Raw genomic sequence first — 13,740 nt, 5'->3', positions numbered from 1 at the left:
GTTTCGTGTGCTCAAATTTTATTGAGCGCTCCAATTTACATGTTGTCATCATTAGAGTTAATATTTACATGCTCCAATCACACTAAAATGAGCATGTCCTTAATTTCAGTGATTTTTCTGCAGTTGCTCTCTAATTTCTGCCTCTTCACTTGTGGCTGGCAGTTGTCTTCTTTGCTACTGAGATATTTCTACCCATTTCAGGGAGGTATAAGTATATAAGTATACTCCTCCATACTACTGATATGTACTAAGACTTTCTTATTCTGTTTTACTTAAAGAATAAACAGAAAGGATTAACAATATAAGCATGCTTATAATCTCCAGCAAAACTACACAGCAGCCTGAGCCGTATAACAAAAAACAGAACATGAAGTGTATGCTTCATAAAAAAAAAAAAAAAAAGAGGAGGTGAAGATTAACTGTTGCGATTAAAATATGTTTATAAAATATGTTTATGCCTCATCTATGCTGAGCTCTCAGCTATTGAAAATGTATATTGAAAATAGCTGAGATCAGACAGAAATATGCTAATAGTGTATCTATGGTACATACACGCACAGATTCATGCACCGTATCCCTGTTAATACAGCTTGTTGCATCCCAGTTCTGTGACTGGCTTCACAAGGGCAGACACTTGCTCTGATTACAGACTCTCTGTCATGTTGAGTGTTAAAAACCTTTTAGCGCACTTCGTTACAGAGCACATTCCAAAAGTAATAAGAACAATTGATGCAATTACAGCAAATTTTGTAAGATGGTAAAAGAGACAAACAGAGAACATAAAGATAGCAATTTATGGGCCAGATGAGAGTGCAGAACTCCCTTTCTGCCACTGTGTCAGGAAAGCAATTGATCTCCAGGACAGAAACTCTCATGTCAACCAGCTTATCTCAGCATTTTGTTGACAGCCAGCCCCATGAACAAAAGCTTTGGTGCCTGCTTTAGGACAAATCCATCCAGTCATTTTCCCAGCACGGGAGCTGGGCTTTTTGACAGCCAACGCTGAAGTTCAAACAGGGAATCTCAAATACAAATGCATGAGAGCAGCTTCTGACCACTGGAGATCACCAGCACAACCTACAGTTGAAAGGTCCAGGACAATTTACGAGGGGAGGAAATCTGCTCCCAGGTCTCACGTACCAGCTCTGTTCTGCCCTTGGAATCACAGCCTGCACAGTACCTCTATAATACTACACGTACCTCTGTAATACTACACGAACCTTGGATATGCTAAAGGAAACAGGGTCTGGTTTGGTACAAGTAGATAAGTATGATAACCTCTGAAGCCAAGCATTCAATTTACAAATCTGCAAGTCTGTTTCAGAACTCACTGACAAAACTAAAACCAGAGAAGGGAGCTCTTTTCCCTCATTCACAGAAATGAGTAGTGGCACATCATTCTTTTCAATCAAAAAATAATCATTAGGTCCATATCTTCATCACATCGGTAAATCCAGCACTGGTGGCATTTCAAAGATGAGTTGACAAAGACTAGCATTAAGCACAACACCAGGTTTTAACCAGACAGTACATTATGTGACTGTAAAACAGGAGCTGTGCACTGCTCCAGCCGACCCCCACCACAGCCAATGCTGAGCCCTACCATGGGGAGCAGCCAGGGCAAAAATAGGAATAGTTGGACAAAGCCATCAAAGAGAAACAAGGCACATCTTCACAGTAAGACCTCCTTTGTCCCTTCGTACAGGGACGAAGCACAGCCAAAAGCTCATCTCTCATCTCTGTAGTCCAAATGCTCAGGTAAATGTTCCTTCACTGGCTCCCAGACATGCAGGTGGCTTGAGTTTAGGTACAAGTCATGAAATTGTCACCTCCTTTTAGCGTTTAACAAGCCCTACCACTGCCAGTGCTGAAAGGGTTCTTTCCAATCACCAGACAAGAATTTCAATTTAGCAACTGAAGGGAAAACACATTTGTTTAACAGTTAATTTGTTCTCCTGAGGGCTGAAAGCCATCTCAAAAGTAGCTTTGTTTTGAGAACAAAACCACTATTATCAGTAGGGAAGGAAAGTGCCATGGAACACACCAACCATGGAAGAGCATTAACCTGCATACTTTGCAGCACGTGCAGACAGCTCAGTAAAATATCACTGATATATAAACCCAATCTTAGGGATGTCTGGATAACATCTGAGATGATTCCTGCACGGAGATTTGCTGGAGGAAAGATGGACCGATGCACCACTGCGATTCGATTGACTTGAAGCAATTGTTTCTTTCCTCTGTTTCCATTATATAGGAGAAATATAGATATGGGAAAAAAAGGAAAGAAAGAAAACCCACCACACAGGCCATCTTTTCTGCTCAGGCTGCACACATCTGGGGTGGAACTCTCAACACCAGTCTTTTTTTTTCCCTCCCCCTCTCACAGAATCGAAGTCATCACGTGAGGCACATCTCCGCCTATAAATCCATATTAAATACATATATTTATTATCTCTCCACCGCACTGAGGCAAGGCCTCCAAGCAGCAGCGCCAGCGGTAGCTGCGGCTGACAGGGCCGCCGTCGCCATGGCAACCGAGCAGGGCTCGCAGCAGCGCCGCGGCCGCCGCCGACGTGAGGCGGGAAGCAATGAGAGGCTCCCCGCCCCGCTGCCAGGCCGCTGTCACTTGGCCGGAAGAATCCCGCCCTAACAAAAGCGTGGCGCGGAAGGGTCGGGCTCCGTTTATTTTTATCCACCCCCCGTCCCCCCTTTCTGCCGTTGTTTACAAGAAGTAATTAAAACGTCTTGCTTGGGAAAGACTAAGAAGAAGTCTGCTCACCCCGAAAATTACTGGGCCGTGAAGACTTAAATTTGACAAACTGCTAATTCACACTATTTAACGGTTCTTTATAATCCAAGTAGCAGTGTAAATAAGGGAGATAATGAAACCTGATGAGAGATTGATGTCTGGCTGAAGCAGTAATTCCTTTTCAAAGATATATAATCAACAGAGAAGACTCCACAGTTCCATGTATGGGACCAACCCTGCACCCAGCTGAACCAAACACGGTTTTGTTCTAGATAGAACATGCAGAACTTTTGCATAGTGACATAGAGAGCTCTGTAAACACTCAGGATGCTTCTGAAATACGCTGTATTGAGAAAATATAATCTAAGTAGGAAAAAATTGGAACAGCTGTTTATCCTGCACAAAGCTGCCACACTGTGTTAGGCAATCAAGAATTGCTGGGGAATGAGAATCAGGAGTTCTGCTAGGAGGGGAGGGGCTGAGGACAGCCCCACCACCAGCACAGCCCACATCCAGCACAGACAGGGCTGGAGCCACCATTTTGTGGCCTGGTGGGGCAGAAAGTCTCCAGCAACACTGAGTCCCTGCACAGTGCCAGAATCAGGGAGCATTGTGAAGTTTTAAAACCCCTTATAGCAACCAGAGATGTTTTACCTGCAGAAAACCCATCTCCCAGGAGGACATAATCCCCCAGATGACTGACTAGTTGTACTAGTTTGGAGAGTAACAGTCCTTATATAGATCATAAGGACATTAAGAGGTTAAATGAGACACTGATAGTCACATGCCGACCTCATGCTGTGGATATTGCTCTGCAATGAATCCATTTATCAGAGATGTAAATACAAAGTGATCAGTTGTTTTTAGCACAGTGCCAGAAGCCCATACAAAAATAAGAAAAATGTTTAAAAGTTTGTCTGAGGAGATATTAAACAATTCAGATTAATCAAAATCAGGTGGGAGGATCCATATGACTGGAGGGCTGAAAGTCTCTAAATACACACAATCAAGAACAGCAGCCTGCCTAGCAAGGGCTGGGGAGAGAAAGCGCTATTGCATCAAATTATTTGCACATCAGACATCCAGGCTCTGGAATGCATTAAAGTCCTACCTGACAGCGGCAATCATTAATGTTTGCTGCAGAGCACCACATTAGATCAAAGAGCAGAATTTAACATGTATGATAAAGAGAAGAAAGATACATTATCCAAGATGACATCAATCTGGAGGACATATGCTAGTTATCTTATGCTGACATTCCTAAAACATCTTTAGAGAAAGTCCAAATGATCACAGCCTGACTGCTATGTAACCAACAGCACGCTGCCTAAAAAGATGCATCTACTGAAGTAAACAGAATTCTTAATTGTTCCAGAAAATTTTTCACTTAACTCTTACCAGTAATTTAGGAAAAATGTAGTTATATAGCTTAATACACAATGTTTTGCAGAACTCTGAATAGGAAAAGCACTTACATATGGGAATCCAAATTGTCTAGTAATCTGGAATAAAAATACATGGGTAGTATATGCGGAAACAATGAACGGACACTATCCTGACCGGAGCCTTCTACATTAGAAAGCTCTAAAAAGGGCATAACCATAATCAACTCAACTTTCCTATATAAGCTAGCATAGCTTCTGTAGTTGTATAACAAATTTCAGGAAGGCACAGCCAACTGTTTTTACATTTGTATGAAATTAATGATGTTATTTTTCAAGTTCTTGAATAGGTAAGAATGATTTAAGAGATTTGCTTATTAATAAAAAAAGGTTCCAAAAATGAACTATAAAATATCCATATCCCAACTGGGTTCCTTCACCTTCTTGAAACGAAGAGCTTATTTCTAAGAACTGCTGAACTGCTTTTACCAAGGAAAAGAAATTATCCTCAACTCTGAGATACTTCTAAAGAGCAAATATTTTGTCTTTGAAATACACCTCATTGCACCAGATGGTGTGTTTATATGTATTTTTAAATGTTCCTGTGGATGAATACTCCCACATATTCCTTACAATAGCACCTTCATCACTGTTCAAATCATTGAAACATACTTAAGGGCACACAACTGCAGACTTAGTCATACAAAAATGTAGCAAAGGAGGTCTGAGAAACAAGGAATATTATTTTGCTGCATAAAACTGCTATGCTTGTTAACATCCCTAGTGGCAACACTGCTGTTTAGTATTTAATACTTATACAAGATCGAGAAACCATACAACAACCTATATATTTGATATTCTGCGTAAGTTTCAAAGTTGCACATTTTTATCCAACAAACTGGAAAGAAACTTTCTAGTTAGTTGAGTTTGTATTGTCTAATGCATGCAGTTCTTTAACGAATGGTCCCCAGGCAGGTCATTGCTGTGCTCTGGGCCACCTGTAACTTCACTGCCTCTTACATATGTACTGCTAGATCATTACTCAGATATCACTTGTAACACCAGTGACCTTAGTGGATTTTTACCTAGTTTACAACAGATTGGGAGGAAAAAAAAAAAAAAAACAAGTATGGCCAAACTTTCAGCTGAATCCAGTGAAGCTCAATTAAGCTACAAGGGACTTCACTAATGTCTCAGCAGATAATATGGTCCCTAATTTGCTGTTACATCTTGACCCACCTCCTTTATCCAGAAAGACTGGTAAATTTAATCTTTTTCTTTTAATTCACCACCACTGTTTTTTTTTCCTCTGAAGTTTCTGTAAATGGAGTACTTTGCTAGGACAGTAATTCTTCCATTACTTAAGCCAACCCCCAATTTTTTCCCCCCCACCATTAATAGGTCTTTGTGGAAGAGCTATTTTAGGATGAATATTTTTACCATAAATTAAGCTTTAAAAATTAAAACTAAACCTCAGGCAGCAACCCCCACAGAAACCTAAAATAATGACCTAAGCTACAGTCAATACTATCTTCTTTCATAGTTAGTTAAGCTGTCAGCATGAAATAATCATTCAGTTGAACACGACTGTTGTCACATCATATGAGACAAAATTGCCCTACAAAACAGAAGAAAATTCTTCTGTGCCTGGAATGCCAGACTGCAGTCCTTAGCAGTATTATTCAGGACACATAGGAAATGACCATCAAAGAAACACATTCATTGCTTTCAGTACCGCTTACCAGTACTTTATCATTTAAGCAGATTATTCATCTCACAGCTTAATACCTTCTAGTCTGTCTCCCAAATACAGATAAATGCATGAAATCCACAGAGAGAACTGAGTGCCTAAGCTCTAGTATGTGCAAGTCCATATACTTCTGCGATGTCCACTAGAAGTGGATCAAAAATAGCCATAAAGGAAAAATAAGTCCTGGATTTTTGGTTCTGTGGATACACTGTTGAGGACGATAGAGAAACAAGATTGACAGGTAGTTGCTTCTAGCTTTTCAGATTCTCACCTTGACTGTAGCTAGAGTTAATTTATAGTTAGAATTAACTGAAAAATAGGGGTTATTGATTTAAACTGTGATACTTGAATTCTTACTCATTTTCTTTCATTTGTAAAAACACAGTTTTATAAACCTGCACTAAATAATGAATTAAGAACATAAAAAAAATAAAGGCATCATTATGCATTTTTCTTTTCAGTAACTTCTTGAACCAGAGGACCAGGTAAATCCCTAATTTAATCTCTCCTTGTCAGGTTTGTGCTGCAACAGCAGCGCTCCTTCAAGACTCTCAAAGTTTTTCATTTAACTACCAAAGGATACGGAAAAGCACCACATAACAGAACACAGAACAACCAAAAGAGCTTTGAGGTTGTTATTGCTTTAAGAAGGCTACCAAGTAATAAGACTGGTAAAATCATGCAAGGCACATGGCATTCTCCCACAGACACACAATATCTTCTGAGATTTAATGCATTGCACAGTAGAATAGAAAATGAGAAAAATCTTCATAAGGTTTCTTTGTGAAAGTGTTCCTAGAGATGGTAACTGTTCCACAGAGAAGTTGGGAGTGGATAATTTTTCATATATATGTAGCATCGGTATTAAAATGGAAATTAAGTTCATAAAAGGCATATAAAACATCCCAAACCCTATGATTTGGACTGTTTAGTTCCCTCCAAAGTCCCAATCCCCAGCCCCTAAAGGAGCAGTCCCTGTTTGTGCAGACAAGGATCTGCATGATTTCAGCCTTCACTGACACTTCTTGTTAATGCTTTTTCATCCATGCACTACCATTACGCGGTAGCATTCATACTGAAACATTTCAGGTGGATGTTCAATATACAAAACTCTCTCATCTGAACAGAAACACTGAGCTATGATGGCAACTCGGAATTTCTATTCAGTTTGTTTTTTGACAGTGACAGAATATATCTCAGTTTGGTTTGTCTTTTTCCATTTCCTGAGGATCAGCAAGACACATCTTCCTGCTTAATAGAAAACCGTTCTATTAACAGTGGTGCTGAAAGTCTGAAGAAAGCCACGTAAAACTAAAGACTATGAAACTTTATTGAAGGCTCAGTAAGCATCTTTTCTGTGTGTAAGCTCAAGGGATCCCACAGAAATGAGAAAAAAACAAAACAAAACAAAAACAAAAAAACAAACAAACAAACAAAAAAACCACCACTAAACACCACAACTTCCTTAAATACTCGACCCCTTCCCTGAAGCCATGGGCATTAGATGTAAACCAGTATAGTGATCAAGGACAAGTCAAGTATTGCAAAATTTGATGGCAAGTTAGAAACAAGCCAGGGATGTTCTGACATGAACATCAACACAGCAGGAAAGCTTACAATATCTTTTGGAAGGGAAGAGTACAGTAAGAAGTAAGGAAGAGAAAGAGGAAAAAGAGGAGTAACAGCAAAGGAAGTCACAGCTCTGGAGAAGAAAATATCAAACTGTTATCTAACAGGCAAGCATTCAACCCAAGCAAGCTAAACAAACTCTTTAAACTGAATTTACATCCCTGCTACAGTAGTTACTCAAAAGATCTTGTTTCTCATAAGAAGGAAGTTCATGTTAATATAATTCCATTTTGCCCATATATATTAAACACTAACAATATGATTCACAATCACTGAAAAGTCACTAACGAGCTGCAAACCTCCCACATGCAGAACAGGACCCAGGTAATTATTATTAGCAATAAATATTGAAAAAACTATGAATTACATTGCTATTATGGAGTAAGACAGAAAATATGGCAGGCTGCAGGGGCAATATTAATGCAAATAAAGACACTGGACAAATTGGAAAGATGAGCAAATAGAATCACTTCATAAGAAGACAGATGATAGCACATATAACTGGATATCTGATACATTATTCCTGGAAATCAATAGATGTTGTGAGCATGATATTAATTCAGTACTAGATGCTACAAGTAGCAAGACAAAAAGACACTAAGAGGAGAATTTGTTTTCATTTATACTGCGGTTTGTGAAAGAGAAGCTTACACTTCACAAGACTGAATGCCTAGTCCACTTGATCCCAAGGAAGAACACGAAGAAAGCAAAGTATTTACATTCTGCGTAAAAGTCTGAAGTTGACAGGTAATGATTCATTATTCAAACCAACTTGTTCATTTCTAAGCATTAGAAATTAAAATTGTTTCTCAGGGTTGTCATTAACCTCAAATTATTATCATGCATGTGCATATAAGAAACTGAATTTCTATGTAGAAAGACACAAAGCAATAGTTAGGACAAGACCATTTTGATTGAACAGGATGCATTCTAACAGAAAAATACATTAAAGGGCTGGGAAACAAAAAAATCAGTTCTTTTGATGTAATGCAGTCAACTATTTTACTTGCTTTCCAATATCTCAAAAAGAATAAGGCATAGAGCTGATGCAGGTAGAAAATATGCTGTTGTGTTTAACAGAAATTAAAACATTCGCTCAATTTTAATTAGTTATTTCTGTGCAATCTGCTTCGCCCATGTGTGCATTAAGAAAAGAATTTTATATTAATATACATCTGTCATAAACAGTTCAAGTTTAAATTGTAGAATAGATTTGCATCCTTTTCAGCTCTCCTGTAAAAAACAGACGAAAAAGGGAATTATTGATGCATTCAAACAGCGTACGTCTTGCTTTGTAATACAGTCTGTTGTTGTGGTTGGTTTTTTTTCCCCTTAACACCTACCCAGCTTATGTTCCAAGCTAATACAGTCTAAAGAATAGATGCGGTCCCAGGGTATGTACTTCCAAAGAAAAACTTGTAGGAAGCTCCCTGCACATTAGCATTCTGTTATTTCAGAACCTGGTAGACAAGTTTCAGCTTCTTCAGACACTTTAGCCAGCTGAAATGATTATTGTTGTTTGTGGAGTTCATATCCTAAGGTCTGATATAGCTACTTTACCTATTAATGTAAATTCCTCTTTCCCTACAGACTTTCATAAACAAGACAGGAGCTATTAAGCCAGAATAGAGCACATTTTATTCTGGAAACAAGAACACCTGTTTGACTGCCCATATCCATGATGAACATACAAATGGAAACCAAGAAGGACCAGAGTGATGGCATGCTTGCTGATGAACCTTTATATTAAGAAAGTTACCTTGTAGGAGTATGCTTCATTTGTAGATAACAGTGAGTTTTTAATCTACTCACAAGCCCTGTTCCTTTAAACAATAGATAATCACAAAACATCTGTAAGATCCAAAGGAGAACCTGAACAGCGAAGAAAAGAAGCAACGGCTGTGATTTAACATTTGGAAACAGTATGGCATAAATCACTGTGCAGTACAAGTACTGCATTGCCTCAACATCAGCCACAAGAAATCTGAACTCATGCCTTCAATTCTGTTGAAGAGAACTAGCCCTTAGGCACTGCATATCAGAAGGGGATGGAAGGAAGGAAGGGAAAAATGGCTAGGTGATCAACTTTGGTTAAGTATTGGTTGTGTCTAAACCAAGTATTTTCTGCTGCACTCTTCAGGGAGAACTGGGAGACTGACTTGCCCGAGTTCAACTCCTGCAACTATAAGCCATTATAAATGAGCTGCTTTTCTCCCAGGTAAATGGGAGTTATTTGTAAGTGCATATTCCCAATCATTTTATAGAAAATATCTATTTTAAAAATGCCTTTTTTTTCATACATTAAAAAAAAAAAAACAAAAACAAACAAACAAACAAAAAAACACACTACTAGTTTCCTTCACGCATTTAGGAACTGCTTTCTTATAGAAAGAAGCTAAGAGGAATAAGTGAACCATGCAATAAATCTTATTTCCTGTCCTTCTTTATTGTACATTAATCACTATCCTTTTAAAAACTTTTCTTGTGCCTTTAAGGCAATACAAATGCAATAAAACTGTTTTTATGCAAAGTATATATGTAGTACTACTATTTTTCTTTAAATCGCACAAAAGTGTTCTGACTGCAGAACACCCTGCCCATTTTTCAGTAAATAGAAGTTACTGACATTTTTAGAATAACGCCAATGCTTTGACTGCAGAGTAGTGCTGCTTCTAAATTGATCAGAAAGCAAGCAGTGAAGTGTAATCACAGCAATGTAATAGGGATGGACAGAGCCTGTATGAAAATCTAAAAAACCATTTTGGATGTATTTATGTAAATGGTGCTCAAACAGAGGCCGTCTCTGATGAGGATAAATATCTGCAAGTGTATTATTGCTAAGATGTGTATTTGACTAAAGCCAAGTTCTAGAACACAAGAACTACTAGAAGCTTTTGTGTTATTGGATTTGCTCACAAAGCTGGTATGTTATATTGTTCAAGTTCATTACTTCACTTTTCAGGAGCTGCCCTACAGACGATAAAGATGTTCAGAAAGGAAAAGGCTACACATATAGCACGAGGTTATTCACAGAAAGGGCATCTCTCCCCGGTGGAATTAGATCTTAAGCTCAAGGAAGCAAAAGTGAATGAGCAGCATATGTCACAATTAGTCTTAAAATTTGTACAGCATAAATACAGGTGTACTGCAGGGAGCCTGTCCTGTCTGCGTGGCAGCACACAGAGCGTAAGTACACTCTCATAGTTCAATACTTTTATCTCTTCTCATTGTGTGATGCTTCTTGGCAACTCTACAGTTCAGTGCATTTCACACACTGCAGAACATCAGAATTGAGGAAAAAAATCACATCACACAAAAGAAAAGTCAGATGGTAGTTGTACCAACTAAGGGCAAGAAGAGAGAATAAAAAATAGGAGTATAATAATAAGGCTGGCAAAAATCACAGGTAAGGAAGAAATGAGGAAAATAAGGGTAGAACTAAACACAAAGAGGCAATGAAGAGAATAAAAGCCTATCTGTCTAAGAGCACAAGAAACAAGAGTTTTTGAGTGGAGAAGCAAAAGGTGAAAGCAAACAATGTGCAGCTCTTCAAACAAAGATGAGAGCAGGTAGGAGCAAGAAGGAACAACAAATCTAGCTGGAAAGGATCCCGTGACATTTCTTTGCAAACCAGGAAGTGATGAAATAGAACACCTCCACCAACCACAGCAAAAATCAGTACCTTCTCTTTCTTCCTCCAAAAAAACCTCTTCAAAAGAAAGACTTTCCTAAGCATTGCTTTTGGTACCTTGCAGAACAGTATCTCCTAGCCCTAGTGTTCTAGTCAGGTGGTTGAGTACCACAGCAGAAGACAACCAACAGCCACTACACCCCAGCTCTAGCTGGTTGCTCCAAAAAAGCTAATACTACCAGCTTTTTTCCTTAGCAGAGTGGTAGGCAAGTTTCCTAAAGCTTCTCCCTCACTGCCCGGGTACAGTTCCACACTTGTCCCACCTGGGCTCTGGCGTCATGCTTTTACAGTGTTCTTACACGTAAACACAGGAGATCCTTTATAATACTGGGAGCATAGCTTAAAGCATTTCACCGAACATACTTGACACCTACTTGGCAGCTAACTCTTTTCTTCACTCTGAACATAATTCATGAGTAATTCTCCAAAGCTGCATGCAAGATACATTTCTGAGAAACACTCCTAAAGAGACTAGTCAAGACCTATATTTTTCTAATCCCGTTCTTCATCTCTTAACAGCTTCCTGTAGGTTCAAGGTAGAAGAGCTCTTATACTACTAACTGCTGGTTCACAAGTTTGTTCCCAATCGATTGCATTCCCCAGTATTACTGCTTCATAGAAGTGATTATCCTGTCTCTTGCAAAGACCGTATATTTTGTCTGGGAGATTATTCATTTCTTATCAGTTCCACATAGAGCGCACTTTTATCAGTCACCTTGTACTGGGATAAAAAATATCTCGTTGGCAGTTGGTCTGGTGAAAGAATTAGAAGAACCACCTCAAAGTGGCAGGTTACTCTGAAGTTTGATCAACTAACACAAATAATACAGACCTAGCTGACTATTTCTGCAAGCTTGTCGCTCCATGAAGCATATGAATCAAAAGATACAATTCCTCTGAGAAAGGATGCAGGTAAGAGAATAGTGGAGATTAAAAAATTGTGCCTTTCACTGCTGGAAAAAGACTTTCATTACTTCTTTGTTGCCAGGGATATTTTACAGTTTTCTAGAAATCATTTGTGGTTCCATACAAGGGAAAAATTAACACTTCAGATTAGATTATGTCAATGCATGAGAGTATCTGGTAACTATAAGCATCACCATGACATCACAAAATAAAATTACTCTGCTTAAGTTTACTCCTGTCAGTGTAGGCCTTGTTTAATGTACAGTCTACAATAACGCAGTGAGGAGTTGAAACTGAAAAGAGGTTAAAGTCATCTACTCATCAGGAGTCACTTAGTAAAGAGTTGCAATAGTGGCTGGAGGGAAATTCAAATACAAGCAATGAATTCAGGCTCTGCGATCAAACTGCAGTTTCATTAATGAATGTTTGTTAAAATAAACTGCTGGACTATAGACTCTCTCATTTATTGCCTTTACTGTGTTCTGGTTGCTATGATATCCTTCTAGAGATATGTGGCAATTATTCATTTGGGAGTTGCAGGCAGGCAGAGGACAGTACAAGCAAAAGTTCCTAATTAAAATGGATGATTAACAAATAACCCAAATTTAATTATTCTTGAGCCCTTATTGTGAGGCACTCAGAAAACCTTTGCACCCATCAACAATGAAATTCTTAGTCTTCTGTATTACCACAGTAATTTTTCTGTTCTCTGATTAGACAAAGCTGAGTATTTCCAGCAGATGCAGTCTGGGCAGCATTAAATAAAGTGGAGGTGGAGTCCCATTTTGCACAGATGGGCTCAGAAGCAATAAAGAGCTCAGGGCCCCCTAACATCCTTGTATTTTAGAGTACTACAGCACAGGCATCCCTAAACATTTATGAACATGAATTTCTCCTTTTCCCTCTCTCTTTTCAACATAATCCCTACCCCATTACACATTATTCCAAGCCAATCTGCCCAGTGCTTCCCAAGCCCTCCACACACCTACCAGCCTGTCCAGAACCAGAATGCTCTCAACCACCCACCACCAGCCAAACTCTGGAGAGTTACATGATGCCCTGCTCCCAGCACCACTTAATACTGCCAGGAACAGGTAGGTGCAAACCAGGCTGCCAGGTGTAAGTGAATGTGTTTGTGCACTAACTCCTAAGCAGCTACACCTGCATCGATGAGCACCTGACAGCACAGGCAGAAGGTAACAGCGATGTGCAGGTGGAAGTCACAGTGATGTTTAGGTATTAAGAAGTTTATTTCTGGTGATGATGTAAGAGAAGAAGAGAACACAGTTTGCTTCAAATCTCTTATTAACTTTAGATGGGAAAAAAATATATCTTTTTTACTTGTAAACAGAGCGCTGGAAATCACTGAAAAATAAAACCTCATGGAGGCTGGAAATTAAATATTCTGAAATACAGATGCTGAGTCATAGCACAGATAACCTAAGGTTTTTAGATAGTCACTGCAGCGCTTGGAGAAGAGCATTGCTATACTACCCAAACATACAGCTTCAGCCATTTGTTGGGCACTCTCTTCCTGTTTCTAAACCAAATACAGATTTTTCACTAACAGTTGAAAATGACTTGCATTTGACCATATGCCATATCAAGGCACTCATAAAAACAAAACTAG

The 13,740-nt window shown here is 38.9% G+C and overlaps 1 protein-coding gene across 7 annotated transcripts in view; it reads right to left on the bottom strand.

The window, feature by feature from the left end:
* Positions 1 to 13,740, bottom strand: part of NLGN1 (neuroligin 1) — a 274,010-nt gene that overhangs the window by 213,606 nt on the left and 46,664 nt on the right. The window lies entirely within an intron of this gene.

The sequence above is a fragment of the Centrocercus urophasianus genome, unplaced genomic scaffold, assembly GCF_019232065.1.
Source record: "Centrocercus urophasianus isolate 14NV4802_14NV808 unplaced genomic scaffold, USGS_Curo_1.0 seq_19, whole genome shotgun sequence".
NCBI lineage: Eukaryota > Metazoa > Chordata > Aves > Galliformes > Phasianidae > Centrocercus > Centrocercus urophasianus.
This window is presented reverse-complemented; position numbering and strand designations above follow the sequence as displayed.